General features: G+C 38.7%; 1 protein-coding gene and 1 long non-coding RNA gene across 3 annotated transcripts in view; one reads left to right on the top strand and one right to left on the bottom strand.

Annotated features, from left to right (window-relative positions):
• Nucleotides 1-2,913: 2,913 nt before the first annotated feature.
• On the bottom strand, nucleotides 2,914-15,266 carry LOC113179962 (uncharacterized). Of its 2 annotated transcripts, XR_013343500.1 has the most exons (4): nucleotides 15,142-15,266; nucleotides 14,681-14,750; nucleotides 14,143-14,302; nucleotides 2,914-2,994 (listed from the first exon to the last, which is right to left on the bottom strand). It is a non-coding gene; the product is annotated as an uncharacterized LOC113179962 (long non-coding RNA). The 2 variants fall into 2 exon arrangements; XR_003300404.2 differs by lacking the exon at nucleotides 2,914-2,994 and having other exon boundaries at nucleotides 13,485-14,302.
• Nucleotides 15,267-15,423: 157 nt separating this feature from the next.
• Nucleotides 15,424-18,751, top strand: part of Rab30 (RAB30, member RAS oncogene family) — an 80,904-nt gene continuing 77,576 nt past the window's right edge. The window contains exon 1 of the mRNA XM_026384726.2: nucleotides 15,424-15,644. The gene's annotated coding sequence lies outside the window, so the exon portion shown is untranslated. The remainder of the gene's footprint in view (nucleotides 15,645-18,751) is intronic.

Here is an 18,751-nt window from a genome sequence, read left to right as displayed (position 1 = left end):
GTATTTGTTAAAATTGGAATTATATATCAAAAAGAAACTTATTGTATGTAAATTTAAAAATTAACTAAAAAATCTGAAAAGAGGGGAAAAATGTAATTTCATGGTCTGTTGATGGTCCTTAGTCTTTATGACCAGGGGAAACCACAATGCAATACTAGGCTTCTAAAGAGAAATATTCCAATGGTAGAAATTTAGTCACTGAGGGAGGTTTATTGGGGAGCTATGTATGGAAATTACTTTTTAGTTCTCTTAAATCAGAAAATCCCCATTCTACTCAAGATTAGGGTTGGCACTGATTAGGGAAAATGAAAATGGGACAATTAGGAGGACTAGAGAAGGTAGGTGAGAATTAAGACAAAAGAATTTTAACATCTAGAACAAGTAAAGCCAAAAAGCTCCAAATAAAACCAAAAACTGGATTAAATGATGAAAGAGTGATTTGTTTTTAAGTTAAAGGTTTTACTTCAGAAGTCCAATTAAAAAAGGAACTTGCTTTATAGCTTACCTGGGATCAAGTAGTTCTCTTTCCTATGCATTGTTGGTTGGTCGTTTGATTTCTACACAGTTCTTACCCAATGTTTTGATACATCACTCATGCTAACACATGCATTTGATTCATTTAATTGATACTGATAGATTACTAAATCTAAAATTAATAGTTCTGCCATTTTTTTCCATTATAACCATTACATTACACTGCAATGTTTTGGACTTGCAGATTTATTTTTCTACCTCTCCCCGTAAGACTGTCAAACTTGTATGAACACATCTGTGTTTACTTATCTTCATATCCCCAGATCTACCTAGTATATTATCTGACACCTAGTGGATACCCAATGAATATTTGCTGAAGAAACAAAAGTCCTGTTTTAAGCACAGAAGGAAATGTGAAAATGAATGTGTTATAACTTTTGCTTGCAAAGAAGCTATGACTTAGTGGTCATGTACTATCTAGATGGGTAAATAAGAAGACAAAGGAAGGGAAAGATTGAGCATAGTCTGACCATGGAACCCAGTTATCTTAATGCTTTACTAGGGTCATATGAATTGCATGAAGATTGAACATTAAAAAGGAATATTTGGGATTGAAATTGTTCTTTAAAGTCTGTGCTGTATTGTAACTGTATTTGTTCTTTAAACACCACATGGCCTAGATGATTGCTCTGGAAAGAAAATAACTATAAGTCAACAATCCTAGGGTCAGTGTAATCTAGAATTTAGAGTTTAGAATGGCAATAAGGTCCACACACTGTATCATGGAATGTACCCAGAAGGGTCTGTGCAGGATACTGTGATCAATGTTTCTGCTGGGGAGTGAATGATGCTCACACTGTGGGTGAGTACAGCCTGCAGACACCTTCCTATCAGTTCAGATCAGGCCAGGTTTTACTTTCCAGGTACCTAATTTCCTCATCTGTAAAATCAAGTTGTATTTAACTTCTTCAGGCTATGTGTTGACCAACACAAGTGCTTCAGAGTCAGAACTAAAATAATCTAAATCATGCACTAATTTAGATATAATGGTCTCATGCTTCCCAGGTGAATCAGAGGAGTTAGAAATCACTCTTCACTTCCATTAGCATTTTCTCAGTTTAAACAATGATGCTTTCATATGAACTGTTTTATTCCTTCTACAAAAGCTATGTGAAAACATTATTTATTAGGGGAGGGTTTAAAAAACCCAAATAGTGTAAATTACCAACACAAACCCCAGAAATCTTGAACTGTGTACTTTTGTTGTTGTTCTTTGGTACTGGGGATTGAACCCAGGGGCATTCTACCACTGAATGGGCTACATCCCCAGCCCTTTTTATATTTTATTTTGAGAAAGTCTCCCTAGGTGCTAAGGCCAGCCTACAACTTGCCATCATCCTGCCTCAGCCTCCCCAGTCCCTGGGATTACAGGTGTGTGCCACCACACCCAGCTTTGAACTGTTTTTCTTAGAGCATAGACTAGAAAAGATAAATAGCTGTTAATTACACTGTGAAGGCATAATATTGCAGCATAGATTTTATATATAAAGTTTTAAAAAATATTATGCATTTTTAATTTAAATAGCTTTAAAAGATGTGTTTTAAATAGTTACAGAACATTTGTCACCTGGTGTTAGTTTCACAATGGTTGTTGCATCTGATTGGGAAATGTGCAAAAAAACAAAACCAAAATAAACCAAAACAAACCACATTTGTAGTCATGGCTGTGATGGTTTTCTTTTGTATAAATTGAGCACTGAAATACTTAGGGTCAAAAATGCTGTTTTTTTTTGCCAGGTATGGTGGCACATGCCTGTAATTACAGGAACTCGGGAGGCTGAGGCAGGAGAATCCCAATTTCGAGGCCAGCTTTAGCAATTTAGCAAGGTCATAAGCAATTTAGCAAGATGCTGTCTCAAAGTAAAAAATAAAAAGGGTTGGGGATGTGGCTTAGGGGTTAAGCCCCCTTGGGTTCAACCTCTAGTACAGGGTGGGGATGGGAGTGATGCTGTTTTTGCCAGGTGTGGTTGCCTCAGTCTGGCTGGGCACCAAATAACCGAGCCACCACAAAGCCTTGTAGATTCAAACAGCAACTCTTTATTCCTGAACTCTCACGTACACTCTACACACACTTCCCGTGAACACCCTGCCTCCACTCGGCTCCGTGCACCAATTCTCTCAGAACCCCACGAGAACTCAAGGGGAACTCCAAAGGAGTGGGCACCTGAGGCAGCAGGATCCACCCTAAACCTGGAGCCACCCTAATCCCTGAGCAGGGTCACCTTTCAACCCAAAATGCCATGCATCATTCCTACTTGGCTATGGCTCTCAGCATGTGGTGGTGCACACCTGCAATCCTAGTGGCTCAGGAGACAGAGGCAGGAGGATCACAAGTTCCAAGGCAGCTTCAGTAACTTAGTGAGAACCTGTCTCAAAAATTAAAAAAAAAAAAAAAAAAAAAAAGTTGGTGGCGGTCGCTGGATATGTGGCTCAGTGGTTAAGTGCCCCTGGGTTCAATTCCTGGTACAAAAACAAAACAAAACAAAGAGTGTTTTATTTTGTATTTCCTTAAAAGGAAAGATACTAGTAGCAGTTCCTGTGTAGTGAATTTTAAATGTTGAACAAACCTAGGTTCTATGCTCAATGTCTTTGCTTGTTAATAAAGTAAGGATGGACAGATTTGTGCTTTTGCTTTTAAAATGGAGGAAATTCCTACACTGAAGTAATGAAAATCTTAGCTAAATATAATACTATGGTAATTATTTGCTTTCTGTTGAGGAGAAAATAAAAACATTTCTTCTCATTAGCTTACTGAATGCCTATTAAATTGTAAGAGGCATTTTTAATTTCCACAGATGGAGATAGGTTAATGCTAAACTGAGCAGAGCTCAGAGAGATACCCTAGAAATGAGGCTGGTCCAGGCAGGACAAATTAGTTGGGTGTTATGGCACTGTCCTATGCTTTTGGATACATCGAACACATGGATACATTCAAATATCTTTCTCACAGAACTTACACATCAGTGGGTCATTTGAGGATAGTATCCCTATTCTTTAATTCTACCTGCAATGGATACTACTTGGGTTACAAACCCCTCTATTCCATTAATTGATTGAGCAAAAAGAGCATATAATACCTACTATTGTATTCCATTTTTCATATTGTCCCTTGATGAATTTCATGTTCTCTAAAATTACTGCTATTCATTCATTCTATATTTTTTGATTTTTTTCTTATTTTTTTTGCATTACAATTCTTAATTCACCCTGATACCACAATTTATCATATCTCTGATTGTATATAAGGTATGTTGACACCAAATTCACATCTTCATACATGTATTTTGTATAATGATGAGGGTCTCCTTCCACCATCCATGCTATTCCCCTTCTCCCTCCCTTTCCCTCCCACCTCTATTCCCTATCTAGAGGTAATCTTCCTCCCTTGCTCTCCCTCCCAACCCCATTTTGAGTCACCCCTCTTATATCAGAGAAGACATTCAGCATTTGTTTTTTGGGGATTGGCTAACTTCACTTAGCATAATTTTCTCTAATGCCATCCATTTCCCAGCAAATGCCATGATCTTATTATTTGTTATTGCTAATATTCCATTGTGTATAAATGCCACTTTTATTTTTATCCATTCATCCACTGAGGGACATCTAGGTTGGCTCCACAGTTTAGCTAATGTGAATTGTGCTGCTATAAACATTAATGTGGCTATGTCCCTGTAGTATGCTGTTTTTAGGTCCTTTGGGTATAGTCCAAGAAGAGGAATAGCTGGATCAAATGGTGGTTCCATTCCCAGCTGTCCAAGGATTCTCCATATTGCTTTCCAAATTGGCTGCACCAATATGCAGTCCCACCAGCATTGTATGAATGTATCTTTTTCACCATATCCTCGCCAGCACTTTTTGTTGTCTTCATAATGGCTACCACTCTTACTGGAGATGATGTCTTAGAGTAGTTTTAATTTGCATTTCTCTGGTTGCTAGAGATGATGAGCATTTTTTCGTATATTTGTTGATTGTATATCCTCTTCTGGGAAGTGTCTGTTCAGGTTCTTGGCCCATTTATTGATTGGATTATTTGTTTTTGGGGTGCTTATCTTCTTGAGCTCTTTATATACCCTAGAGAGTAGAGCTCTGATGTGTGAAGGGTAAAAATTCGTTCCCAGGATATAGGTTCCCTGTTCACCTATATTTCTTTTGCTGAGAAAAAAACTTTTTAGTTTGAATCCATCCCATTTGTTGATTCTTAGTTTTAATTCTTGTGTTATAGGCATCTTATTAAGGAAGTTGGGGCCTAGCCCCACGTGATAGAGATTGGGGCCTACTTTTTCTTCTATTATACACAGAGTCTCTGGTTTAATCCCTAATTCTTGATCCATTTTGAGAACTTTTGTGCATAGTGAGAGATAGGGATTCAATTTCATTTTGTTGCATATGGATTTCCAGTTTTCCCAGCACCATTTGTTGAAGATGCTATCCTTTCTCCAGTGCATGCTTTTGGCACCTTTGTCTAATATAAGGTAGTTGGAATTTTGTGAGTTAGTCTCTGTGTCCTCTATTCTGTACCATTGGTCTACCAGCCTGTTTGGGTGCCAGTACCATGCTGTTTTTGTTACTGTTGCTCTGTAGTATAGTTTAAGGTCTGCTATAGTAATACCACCTGTTTCACTCTTCCTGCTTAGAATTGCTTTAGCTATTCTGGGTCACTTATTTTTCCAGATGAATTTCATGATTACTCTTTCTATTTCACTCATTCCATTATTAAGCTCTTATATATACCAAGTGCAGTGGACACAGCCAAGCCTGGATTCTAAACCCACACTTTCAGATATCAGCAAAGCAGCTACATTCTCCTGCCCAAGAAACAAATGGAGATAATTTAGCATTTTCTAAAAATATCTTAATCTTCACCATGGGACAGTAAGAACTTTCTTTAATTCACATTATGATTTTGAGTTATATGGGTTAACGCACCACAAATTTTCTGTGCCAAGGTCTCTAAAGACCTTAATTGGGGGCTGGGGCTGTAGCTCAGTGGCAGGGTCCTTGCTCAGCATGTGTGAGGCACTGGGGTCAATCCTTAGCACCACATAAAATTAAAAATAAATAAAAGCATTCTGTCCAATCACAACTACATTTTTTTAAAAAGATCTTAATTGGGCCTTGAAGATAGCTAGGTTCATATATGTTATATGAACATATATGTGTGTGTGGTATGTGTATATATATATATTTTTGGTACTGGGAATTGAACCCAGGGGTGCTTAACTTCTGAGTAAACTCCCCAGGCCTTTGTTATTTTTTTTTAAACTTTGAGACAGGGTCTCACTAAGTTACTTAGAGTGTAGGTAAGTTGCCAATGCTGGCTTTGAACTTGCAATCCTCTAATCAGAGCCTCCCAAGCCACTGGGGTTACAGGCATGTGCCATCATGCCCGACCTCTTATTAAAAATCTTAACCAGGGATCCATAGACATAATTCAGAATCTATGAACTTGTATGGAGGAAAATTATAACTCTATTTTCACTAATTACTAATAAAATTTGAATGTAGCAGCTTAGAGTAGTACACTTTTGACTGTCACAATTGCACTGATTATTTTCATATCATTGCGATTGTTGTAAATAACTTGAAATAATTCATCCACCACTATTGAAATTATTATTGAGCCACTGCTAGATTTTAAGGAGTTAATAAAGCACATATTTAATTTTAACTATATCAATATTATTTGCTCCGTTTGTAATCTAATGCAGTGTACTTTCTGCATTTAAAAACTTTTGTTACTATTTTTTGTGGAACTGATGATTAAACTCATGGCCTCATGCTTGCTAGGCAAGCATTCTACCTCGGAGCTACATCCTTAGACCCTAAAAACTGTTTTATTTTTTTCTTTTTAAAAAAATATCCATTGACTTCACTAGATTGACAGAGATCTATGACATTAAAAAGGTTAAACCTTATGTTTTAGAGGGCCACAATCATCATTGTACCTCCAGGGTCTTGTACTTGGTACTTACTTAATACATAGCTACAGAATCAGATTTAGAACTGATTTGGTGAAACTGTGCTCCCCAAATATTGCTACTTTAGATGTCTATAATAGAGTACTGTAGTGCTGCTTCTTATTAAAAAACATTTTAATGCTTTAGTAGAATCATGGAATAAACTACAGAATTTATAATTTCCCTAAAAGAACTTCATCTTTCTATATACTCATGTGGTGGTTGGACTATATTCTTCACTGAATATCTATGCACTTGGAAACATTTAAAATTTTGGCATTTATGTCTTGGTATTGCAGCAAGGATAAGAGATATTGGAGCACAATAAAATAAGATTGAATTAGGAAAACACAAATAAAAGGGTGCCTGTATTTAGAGATCTGATTTGGGCAAGCTTTTTACCTTAGTGCTTTCTAGTAAAATTAGGGATTGGGTTAGAGGAATCACCTGGTGAGATTATTAAAAATGCAGATTCCTGAATCTCACCCTCAGATTTTTAAGCAACATATGTAGTTGAGATAACAAAATCTACATATTAATAATATATTCCAGGAGATTCTAATGCTGGGAGCCTATATAGATCGTGCTATAGAACATGACAAACTACTATATATTTGGTATTCTATTAACTGCTACCATATTTTAAAGTTAAAGAAGCTGATTCAAAGTTTATTTGCCTAAGATGACACTACAGTTGCTAACCATTTGAGCAGGAATCAAGAACCCAGTTTTGACTCTAAAGCAGTTCGCATTTAGCTTTGTCTTCGAAGTTTCAACATTCAAGTAGACCCAGAGCTTGAATTCACTTTAGATATCTGCAGATCAGATCCTGAAAATTGTTATATTAGTCAATCAATACTCACCGTATTTGTCTCTAAATCGTATAATCCTTCAGTTAATTGTAAATCATGTGTACACACACACACACACTTTACAAAACATATAAAGCATACTTTACTAAGCAAGGTATCTGGCTGATACCTTAAAACTGAGGGGATACTGCTTTCTAGCACCTAAGGCAGAGATAGTGTCATGATGAAAAACCCAAAACATTTTTTTTTTTTTTAGTTGTAGATGGACACAATACCTTTATTCATTTTTATGTGGTGCTGAAGATTAAACCCAGTACCTCACATGTACTAGGCAAGTGCTGTACCACTGAGCCACAGCACCAGCCCTGAATGTTTTTCAATGAACCCTCATGAAGTTATTTTTATCTCAAAAGGACGGTCTCATTTATTCATCAGTATTTCCACTTAGATGAAACTGAGGCATAAAAAACTTGCTCAAAGTCAACAGTGACTGAAATGTCATTTCAATCCAGGCCACCTGGCTCTGCAGTCTATGTTCTAAGATAAACTTGACCATTCTGCCTTTTGAGTATTAAGCATTTTCATGTATTTCCTTAGCTCTCAAGAAAACTCAATGAAGTAGGCATATTTTCTCCTTATAGGATTTAAAGTCTCATAATGGACATGCCCAAGTCTTATAGTATTGAGATTCAAAGCCTCATTCAATGACCAAACAAACTTCCCATGACCACATGAAGATGATCTTAAGATTACAGTATATGTAGCCTGTAGTTTTATTTTGACCTCAACTGGTACATGAATATTTTAATAACATGTCCCTACCAGTGTTACCAGAGGAATTGAGCACAGGGCTTATGCATGCCAGGGAAGCACTCTACCACTGAGCCACATTCCCAGCCCTTATAAACTGTTCAATAACATTTTAAGTGAACTCCACCATAGCTCTGATACACCCTAAAAATTAAGGCTACAGTGGACTATATATGACTTTTGAGCCTCTACTTAGGTTCAGAACAAATTATATGAAGCTTACCTCTTATCTCAAACTACTGAGGAGGTATTAAGTTAATAATTAGCATAAGAACTAATTACCTTCAAATCAACTTAGAAATAGTGGTGTGAAATAGTTCTCCAAATCTGGGTATTTTTGGGCCCATGGTATAAATAGTTAAATTTATTATTTTCATGCCTTTCCCTCTCTCTGAACAGTTGAAATGGTAGGGCTGCTGGATTCAGTTTTAAATTTGTCAGGAATAGATGCTAGCCTGGACAAAGTTAGGCTTTAGCTTAAATTTTTGAGATCTGGGAATTTACTCCAGATATATGAGATCTTGCAGCTTTCATTGTAGTTCAAAATGTCTTATTTTACAGCAGAGAACAATTCAACTGGCAAACATTTTCAAGTCTCCAGTGGATTCCTCCTTGTGTGTATCTCCTGAGAAGTCATATTTGAACATACTGGGTTACACTGCCAGGATCTAGTTAACAAGCAATGTCCTTTAATATATTTTTAAAATTATATTGAACTTGTCTAAGCTGCTCCCTTCTTTTGCTGACTCCTGTTTATTTTGCCAGTTAAATCTCTTAAGAGAAAATAATGGGGTGAGACTGACTTCAAATAGTGGAAAAGTTAATTCTTAATTATGTTAGAATTGACTTTTTTGGGTGGTGCTAGGAACTGAATCTAGGGCCTGTGCATGCAAGGCAAGCACTATACCAACTGAGGTATATCCCTAGCACTGATTCCCTACTTTTTGAGGAGGGCTTTGTTACCTTATCAATTGCTTTTCTCCATATGCATTTTTCTTCATCTATATCAGATATCTACTCCCCTAAGTAAAAGGGTTCATAAGTGTAGCTGAACCGGGCATGGTGGCACATGCCTGTAATCCCAGTGGCTCAGGAGGCTGAGGCAGGTGGATCACAAGTTCAAAGTCAGCCTCAAAAATTTAGTGAGGCCATGTCTCTAAAAAGGGCTGAGGATGAGGAAGTGAGCCAGAGGTTAAGCACCTCTGGGGTTTAATCTCTGGTACCAAAAAAAAAAAAAAAAAAAAAAAAAAAGTACCTAAGCAGGAACAGACAAGTCCTGATTAAGTCAAACTTCCTAGTCAAATGGATACAACTATTTTCTCTAACAGTGGTTGTGAAGACCCCAGAAGAAAAACAAAATGAAAAAGCAGAACAATTTTAGAAAAGACACCCAAACATGAACACTGAAGAGAGACGTCCATGGGACTGGAAGGCAAGAAAGACACATAAGTTTGTAGTAATGGTTGCACAACTCCATGAACAAATTTAACACCCAGTGGATTGCACACATTAAATGGGTGGACAGAGGAATTTCATCTCAAGAAAGCCATTTATAAAAGTTTTTAAGATACAACTAAAAGGATTAACCTTAACAGCAAGTTCATGTAGAGAGCACCCTCAAAGATTTGCTAACAAATTGACTTATGACTATGTATCTACTTACTTCAATTTGAGCATCTCTGCATGTTTGAATTTCCTAAAATGGCTGTTCATAAAACATACTTACATTGATAGCTTCAACTGTATGTACTCAAAGAAATGTTTTCTGGGGCTCCCTTATTACCCAAATCTGCTAAAAACTGAGAACAAAAATCATAGAATAAAGACAGCTCACCTTTTCTGGTTAATCATTAACTATGGATATGTGAACCTCAAATCTTGCTGTTGGAACATTAATCTTCAGTGGTACATTAAACCCAGCAGCTAAACTTGTCAATCCATTATATACACAATGGTTGGGTTACCCAAGAGTAGAAAACATACTCTTCTGTCTTCTTAATATAACTTTTTTCTTGTTGGGTGTGGCACTCCATTCCTGTAGTATCAACAACTTAAGATTCTGAGGTAGAATTGCAAGTTCAAGATCACCCTGGGAAATCTAGTGAGACAGTGCCTCAAAAAAAAAACAAAAAAAAAACAAAAAAAAAAAACAAAAAAAAAAACTTAAAAAGGGGGGTAGGGATGAAGCTCAGTGGTAGACTTCAGGTTCAATCCCCCATACCAAGGGGGAAATTTTTTTTCTTCCTGTTCAGAATTAAAGATCTTCCCTGGAGAAACTCTAGTTATTAAACCTAAATGGCAGGCTTATCTGTAACTAATTATGAAAATATTGGCTGAAAACCTTTAACTCAAATCTAAGGGGAAGTCTGAAAAGACATTTTTGTAGTATTTTTATTTTCTCCCTTTATGTTTGCTTATTGTCTTGATTACTTTGTTGGTTAGAGTAAGTTTTAATGTAACTGCTGGGCCTGTTATCACCTTTAGGTTATTGGCACTGCATTTCTGGAATTAGTAAGACAATTGCTGAAATGGAAGGGTAGGCAACATAGCAGATGGCAGGTTTTCCAAACTTCATAGGTCAGAATATGAAAAGGATTATTTCAAAACTTGGTAAGGTACAAAGTAATTCTAATACTTTTTTATAAATTTAGGCATTCTAACTATTCTTTTAGGGAATTAACTACTGATTTTCAGTAAAGATAGGGTCTGATTTTCATAATCAATTGTGAGGCTTTTCAAACTGTCCAGGTAAACTGGAAAATCATTATGTAATTTTCTTAAAGTTAAGCCATCCCAGGCATAACCATAGTTACATAGTAACGCAACCCGGCAATAGGCATGTCACATTTCTTATGTTATAGGCTAAAAGATTGTTGCCCTATATTGTCATTATATCAAAGGAAGAAATGGGGCTATATTTTAATGTGAACTTGTCATACAAATTTGACTTATATTAAAAGAATCTTTGAAAGTAATCCTTATCTTTGGGGTTCAAACTACTTTTTAATAACTTAAAATCCACAATAAACTTTACCACATTCTGGACTTCTAAATGCTTCACAGATTATTTCACTTAAGTTTCTTCTTTTTATATTTTTTTAGTTGTTAATGGATCTTTATTTATATATGGTGCCGAGAATCAAACCCAGTGTCTCACATATGCTAGGTAAGCGTATTACCACCGAGCTACAACTCCAGTCCTATTTCACTGAACTTTCATCAACACCCCTGCTATTATCTATCGTCAAGGCTTTCTTATAGAAATTTTTAAAAATTTATTTTTATGTGGTGCTGAGGATTGAACCTAGTACCTCACCTGTGCAAGGCGAGTGCTCTACCACTGTGCCACAAATCCAGCCCTAGAATGTTATAAATGGACTTCAAGGGCTGGGGCTATAGCTCAGTGGTAGAGCACTTGCCTAGCACATGAAAGGGACTGGGTTTGATCCTCAGCACCACATGGGTAGAGTGCCTGCCTAGCATGTGTGAGGCACTGGGTTCAATTTTCAGCACCACATTAAAATAAAGGTCCATCAACATCTAAAAAAAAAAAAATTAACCCCCTCCCCAACAAAAGTATTGTTGTCTATCTACAACTAAAAATAAAAAAATGGACTTCAAACTAAAACAGTAGGAATTCAGGCTAATGGTATCTCCAAGTGTACCTCCCCCCTCTAAAGATGTATTAAAGTTTAAATCCTGTGATTAATTTAAACTGCTTATTCTCTTAGGTCTTATCTTAATCATCAGCAAATATGGATGAAAAGAATGTAACTGGACTATGAATGTAAAGATTGTAGATAAATTCAGTGAACCAAAGAATTTGCAGAAGCCAGGCACCAGGAACATGTCTGTATTCCCAGGACATTGAAGTGGGAGGATAGCTTGGCTGGAACCCAGAAGTTCCAGGTCAGCATGGAACATAACAAGACCCCATCACAATACAACAAACCTAAAAAATAAATGTTTCTTTTGTTTTACTATTTTTTAAATTGTCTGAGATTCCAACACTAAAATCAAATATATACTGAAATGTATAAACCCTAGAGTATCATAGGGGAAAAAATCTGGAGCTTAAAAAAATGCGCATAGCACTAAAGATAGAAGGAACTGGGGCTGGGGATGTGGCTCAAGCGGTAGCGCGCTTGCCTGGCATGCGTGAGGCCCGGGTTCGATCCTCAGCACCACATACCAACCAAGATGTTGTGTCTGCTGAGAACTAAAAAATAAATATTAAAAATTCTCTCTCTAAAAAAAAAAAGATAGAAGGAACTGGATTTCACCTTTAGCTATGCTTCTTACCACTAGTGTGCAGTGTGACCAATAGTAATTTTAAAATTTACTGTGTCCATTTCCTCTTTTGTAGAACACGTCTTAGACGATCTGTAAGATTTCTCATTTCTAAAAAGGGGCCTATATGACTTTAGACACTGAAACATCAAGAACGTTACAATATCAATAATCTAAAATATTCTAGATTTAGGGCAAAGGGTTGTTATTTCCAGAAAATTCCCCAAACCAAAATATCACGTTGCCTCTAACTACCATGATTTTATCAGGGCAATGAGCTCTTACTGGCATTGTGCTATTACTGGGTGTCTCTTATTATTAGGCTTTGTTAGGATTAGGCTAAACCTTCACTCTCAGAAACATCTAGGTAAGTGATGATATGGCAGTACTTTTAAGGTTAACATTGATTTCTTCTCCTCAATTTCAACTGCATTTGCTTCCCAAATGTCATGTTTTAGTTGATCACCAGGTGAATCCCTCATCTACACTTTCAGAAATCACATGGATTAAATCAGCAATTAACTAGTTTTTGCCAAAATCTTTTTGTTATTCCTTGCTTTAGATAATACAAAAACACAAATACAGGATGCAGAAGACTACTCCACCCAAGCCCTGTAGTCACACTTATAAAGTTCTAAAAATACTCAATAGTTGGTTCCAATTCAACAGGGATGGATGGGCAGTAGTAATATATTTTTAGATTTTTATAGGCAATCCTGACACTTATCCTTGTTGAAAAAAACCTCTGCTCTAAATGCAACTGACTCAATACTCTTAAATGTGCTACCTATGATACTTGAATGTAGTTTATCTCTTTCCTAATTCAAATTTTAAAATGTTTTTCTAATTCAATGTTTTCCTCAGGCTATTCTTTCAGAAGCTAGCATCACAGACCCACAGATATTAATTTGTAAATCAAATTTCTAAAGAGGAGTGTGGAATTTCCCCCCCCCCCATCAAAGTAAGAATTACATCATGGAGGGGCTGGGATTGTGGCTCAGCAGTGGAGTGCTACCTAGCATGTGCGAGGCGCTGGATTCGATCCTTAGCATCACATAGCAATAAATAAAATAAAGGCACTATGTCCAACTACAACTGAAAAAAAAAAAGTTTAAAAGAAAAAAAAATAATTAAATCATGGACAATTTTAAGGATACTAAATACATTCGTTTCATGTATGGCCAGATGTTCAGATGAACAACTTTAAACTTAAAAAGATATCACTCTTATTTTTCACACATAAGATTTTTGAGCATTCTGTTCCTTTCCCCACTATATACTGGCCTTTCACAGTAACTCAAACTAAGGCTGTTGCTTACATAACTGTCTTATAAAATGCACAAGATTTATTAGCTTAAAACATTTCTAGAGGTCAGAAAAAAAAAAGTAAGCATTTGCTTCTTTCCAACTACTTACCATCAGTATTTGCAAAAGTGTTTCTGAATAACATACTATTTGTATGAGCCTTGTACATGGTTGTATTCATGGATAAATGACACCAACAATTTACCTTTGTGTAAGAATGAAACAAAGTGACTTATCTTGTGGCTTGTTCCCAGGAACATGACATATGTTGAGTCTTTCAAATTCTGTTTTTACAGTTATCATCTGCATACACGTGAAAGACTGTTTCTGCCTGTTTTGGTCATTTTAAATCACTCTGACTAGCCTTTTTTTTTTTAATAGGAGAAACTATCTGCTCTAATTTTATTACGTCCTAATAGAGATATAGTGCATACCTCCACTAACCCCCCAAAGCCACAGTTAATTCTGTTCTCAGAATAAAGTGCAAAAGGGAGAAGTGGGTGGGGGAAGCACAGATAACAGCATTTTCTTTAACCCTTGAGACACCCTCAGCAGGAAATGAAATTTCCCATCTTTCCATAGTGTAGACAGACTCTGGAAAAGAACAAACATACAATTCTGTTTTAGTAACACAATTGGGAAAAAAAATACAGTTCATTTAAGAGACTGGGCAAAATGACTTAAAAGTTCTTAAAGCAGTCATACGTATGGAATACCACATAGTAAATGAATTTTTAAAATAAACCGGCAATCCATGTTAATCAACTTAGCATCCACTTCGTTTATCCAAGAACCAGTGTTACTCCGGATCAGTTCACCCGCCCTCGGTAAGCCTATAAATAATATGCCCTTTCAACCTCCCTGCTTTCTCCAGTCAGTGAGTTGTCGTTCAACTGGGTGTTTCTCCTTTAGGCTGCTCCATGTTTTTTTCTCATCTTCAAGGCCAAAGCAATGTTCCCTTCTATCCCGTACCTTCCAATAACGGTTTCTTTTAAGACCTTTGCAAATCACTTCCGTATGAGAAATAAGTGAAGGCCCAAACCTAGTAGAGGGGGCATGATTGTTGCAAATAAATAGCAAGAAGACACAAATAAGGACAAAGTTTCTCCCAACTCCTTGGGTGGAAGCCGGCTTCTCCATCTAAAGGCGCGCGGGTCGCCGCCAGCACCTCAGCAGAGGCATCCACCGCGACGGTCCTGCTAGCCAGTCTAAGGGAGCCTCCACTCCCAGAAGTAAAACAACTCCTTCAATCCCTTAGAAAATGGGGCGGGAGGCGTGGGGCTCCATGCAACCCTGCAGGACCGTGAGGCGGAGGCTCACTCGGCCTCCATAAAGATGCCACCCCCAGTTGGACCCGCAGGACATCAGTCCCCAGGGCGGCTTCCACCCGGCTCCCCACCGGATCGGGGCCCAAGGTTCTCCCATCGGCTTACTCTCCACCTCACCGTCCCCACCGCACCACCACTCGGATCCCGCGCTCCCTGAACCTCCGCGCCGGTCCGTGGAGTCCTCCCGGCACTCCTAACATGGCGGCCGAGTCGCCTCCGCTCCCTCGCTCGGGCGCGTCCGACCTTGGCGCATTTTGGGCATTGTAGTTCCGGAGGTAGACTCGGTGTCTCTCCCGGACGCAAGAAGACTACCATACCCAGAATGCACCTCTCCCGAGCATGGCTATTGGGGCCGCTTTGGACAGAGGGATGATGTCATTGCAAAAACCCCACTGCATTCATTGTGCTACGGTCTATCCACCCCCCTACTGCTGCTGGGCTTGCGATTGCCGCTCGCTCCAGCTGAGCTCAGAGTAGCAGCAGCACTAGGGCAGGGACCGACTCCAGCCCTTGGACTTAGGACATCGCAGTACCTTCCCTTGCGTGCGTGACTCTTTCCCACATCATTTCTGTTTATGCCTGGGGTGGGGAGAAAAATCCCAAACCAGGTGAGTTAAAGTGATTTATTCAAATGGTCCTCCCAAGTTATTCCTCCCGCTTAGTTCTTAAGGCTTTCTTTTGGGAAGATGGGGGCGGGGGGAATTGGAGGTTCTCACGGGCGCTGCTAAGGGAAAAGCTCTGTGCAATTTGGGTCACTGCAAAGAACTCCAGTAACGTACACCCGCCAGAGGACCGGTGCCTGCCAATTCCCTCGTCGCAACTCCCCTCAACCTTTTGAGGCTGGCAGAGGGGGCTGGGCTGGGAAGGATGTTGGGAAGTGCTCTTGGAAAATCAGAGGAGGGCAGAGGTGGGGGACTGCAGTCCTGTCACAGTGCTGAGGTTTGAGTGGGAAGGGGTGATGCGTGGGGAGAAATGGAGACAGTGATTTAATGTGGTCGCACTACTTTAGAACATTTATATGTCGCTTGGACGAGCACACGCTATTCATTTTAAAGAGGTGTATGTTTCTTTTTGAGCAGCTTAAGTTTCGTAGGGCTTTATTTTATGTGTGTATGCCTATGCCGTTTGTCTCTCCTTTTCTGCTGATTTGAGGTGACAGTGTCCTTTAATGGTGCACTCCGTGCTAGTCAGAAACATTTCACGTGTCTGAGGAAGGTTCTGTTAGGCTGCTGGAAGCAGCATTTTAAAGTGTTCTCCGTTCTCCTGACTGCAGGATTCGGGATTGTTTGGAAGTGGAGCCGACAGATTTGTGCTTGTGTGAGTGTTTTAAATTACATTGCAATAGGCTCCTTGCCACTGACAATGGTACCATAATGAGCTGCTGTTTCCCGAGGCACAGTCACCACTCACAAATAACGGTTTGCAGACGGGATCGATTAGGGAAACCCGGGTTTATTTTAACACGTTAGGGAAAGGGAAAGTTAGTGTTATCAACCTTCATTTGCCATTGCTGATAGGAAGAGTGATCATGGCCAGGGAAGCCAAGGAGCATAGTGGTGTTGTGCTCAGTTTGATGGTAGTGGTTGTTTTTAAACAAACTAACACATTTAATAGGGGAATAAAAGCATACAGAGCTTGTATGATGTTGGCTGTCTTTTAAGAGGTAAAGAGATGATCAGTGCAATAAATATGTTACTTTGAGATAAACAGCTGGCAGACTCTAGAACAGATGGGGCCAGTCTTAGCAGAGAGATTTACAACCTTGGAAATGAATGGACCTGGGGTCAACCACACCCCCTCTTGGAATGTCAAAAGAAGGAGAAATGCCAGAGTATTTGCTTAACTCTAAAATGCTAAACCTTTTCACAGCTGAGTCAGGGATTGGGGAAAGTCATTACTAGCTGTCTTCTGCTGTAGTGAACCAATTTTGTTCATATTTTCATTAAGACCCTTTGGTCTTGAAAGTTGCAGATGGATGATACTTCGTTAAATGTTGTGTGTTACTGAATACAAAGACAATCCATTGTATGGACTTTGTAGTAGAATGATTTATTGGGATGCAATGAGCAGCTTTTGGAATAGGGAAAAGATCCAACAGTCTGCCTTTGCCTCTTCCCACATCTCTTGTTGCTTACTCTGCTCTTGCAGAGAACCTACCCTTTTCTTCTATACCTTCCTTCTTAGCCTACCCCACCCACATCTCTTGAAATTGTTTCTTTCCCTATTTGTGCTTCACATTTTCCCTGTTTTAGAATTTCCCCTTTATTCTCAATATATCACACCTCTTTCTCTAAGTCTCTTTTCACCTCAGAATACCCTCCCCGATCCTCCTTCCCCTCACTCAGGAACCTCAGGGTGAATGTAGACTGTGTGGATAGTTATTGAGTCCTTTTTGAAGAGGCTTTAGCTATTCTTTTTTCTTGCAATCTGTACTTGGCAAGATGACCAGCATCTAACCTGACCCTTGGCCTGGTTTGTGGTTTCTGTAATAGACATGGTCTGGCCCCAGCAGCTTGTGGACAATGAAATGTTGCTGTTGAGTTCATGCCACTTTTTCTTTTGCTGGCACCTGTGAAGAACTGCCAATGTACTGGTGAGGTGGGACACACATATAATCCAACTTGAGAAGCTGAGGCAGGAGGATTGCAAATTTGAGATCATCCTGGGCAATTTAGCCAAATGCCATTGAAAAAAAATTAAAGGGACTGGGGGTGTGGCTCAGCAGTACAGTGCTCCTGGGTTCAGTCCTCAGTACCAAGAAACGAAAAACAAAAACTGCCAATGGGTTAGCAAATTTTTGAATAGTTTTCAAATAGCTTCTACCTTACTGATATACTTTTTAATTTTCTTATCCCTGCTTCAGTAAGTGGTGGGAATGGGAAGACTGTTTTCCCCCTTGTTGTTTCTTGTTGATTATTAAGGGGCAATCAGGGACCAAACTGCCCATTTGTTTTTTGAAGGTACTTGGAAGTGCAACAGCTTTCTTCCTGTTATTTCTTCCCATATTGGAGGAAAGTTTGTTATTTTATAGCCCTCTTGTAGGAAAAGGGTGGTAGTTGTGTTACTTTGCTTAACAGTAGTGTTTCTTCAAGGCTTGGCAAGTCTAACTGCTGTCTCTTTGAAGGCAACTATTATGATAGGAAGATTCAAGCTGTCATTCAGGATGTCTCTTGCACCCTGACCAACTACACATTTCTTTTTAGTTTACATATTCGCAAAGGGATAATGATCGTTGCAGTTTGGTTTACTTGGGCTGATGTTATAGCCCTCCATGATCTGACCCCAAACTATACTGACAGCATAGTAGTTAAGCAGCTATTCTGTGTCAACACAATGTGAAATGAAATGTGAAAATAAATGCTTCTCTTGTCCTTATAGAGCTTGTATTCTAACAAGAGAGACAATCCTTGAACAATTGTAGGTGTGATAAATGTTTCTTCCAAAGGAGAATGTGTGCTAAGATGGTGTTCCTCTTGTCTGGGGCAACCGGGGATGGTATCCTGTTGGAAATGACACTTCCAAACACTTAAAAAGGGAGTGGAAGTAATTCAGAATGACCATGAGAGGTGCTTAGAATGGAGTGAAGAGCATTTCTGGCAGAAGGAACTTCATGGTCAAAGTACAAAGGAATAGTGGTGAGCAAGGGGACAGAGACCAAAATGAGGAAGAATGAGATTGGAGAGGTGGACAGAGGCTGTAGAGTGGAGGTTTTCTG

The sequence above is a fragment of the Urocitellus parryii genome, chromosome 4 (assembly GCF_045843805.1).
Source record: "Urocitellus parryii isolate mUroPar1 chromosome 4, mUroPar1.hap1, whole genome shotgun sequence".
Classification (NCBI taxonomy): domain Eukaryota; kingdom Metazoa; phylum Chordata; class Mammalia; order Rodentia; family Sciuridae; genus Urocitellus; species Urocitellus parryii.
This window is presented reverse-complemented; position numbering and strand designations above follow the sequence as displayed.